The sequence below is a fragment of the Trypanosoma equiperdum genome, assembly GCF_001457755.1.
Source record: "Trypanosoma equiperdum strain OVI genome assembly, contig: ctg_1005, whole genome shotgun sequence".
In the NCBI taxonomy this organism is placed as follows: Eukaryota; Euglenozoa; class Kinetoplastea; order Trypanosomatida; family Trypanosomatidae; genus Trypanosoma; species Trypanosoma equiperdum.
In genome coordinates, this window is record NW_027122956.1 from 14,363 (window position 1) to 15,201 (window position 839).

Genomic DNA, 839 nt, shown 5'->3' on the forward strand with positions numbered 1-839 from the left:
GTTATTATAATATTCACCTAACTTCTGATATCTATTTAATAAACCAAATTAAACATCAGTCTTTATTTTAAACCGTATTACTCTATTACTTCACACCCATAGACAACTTTCATACAAAACTTTCAGATTTTAGACGCCTTATAAATTTCATTAATTTACACATTTTTATCAAAAAGTGTTAAAATATGTTGAAAATGCTAGGAAGTTTAATAAATGTTCATAGGTCTCATGAAATTGAGTAAAAATCTCTAAAATGACACCAACCTCACAAAAAGCAGCAGCCATCAGGGAAATTTTGTTATTTAAGAATAAACTGGTATCTTTGCAAGTTTTACCTTCTAACGCACAATCAGTGGCTTTGCGGTCATCTGTGTTGGTATATTTGAAGCAATTGGAATCAGCTTTCCCACCTTTCTCCGTTTCTTTTTTGGTGCTTCTTTTACTGCCTTTTTATCCGCTTCTTGTGTCAAGGTGCATTGCTTGCCCTTCTCATTTGTATCGACAAAATGACGTCCTTCTGTCTCGCCACACTTGGTTTTGTTTTCCCCTACTTCGTTGAAAATTTGCTTCTGGAGTTTTGCCGGCGGCTTTAGCGCCAAGGTTTTCTAGCTGATTCTTTAGGTCTGTTATTTGCTTTTTTAGGCTCGTAAGCTGAGCCTGTTGATAGTGTCTGAGTACCTTATCGAGTTCGTCTAAATCGTTGATGGTGCTCAATTCTTTACCCTAGCTTTCTTTGCCGGTTGTATCGATTACTTTGGTGTCCGGAAAGTCCTTGTACTCTTTCTCCGTGTCTGTGCCAAACGCGGTTTCTACAGCTTGTGTTATATCACCTGGGTCCT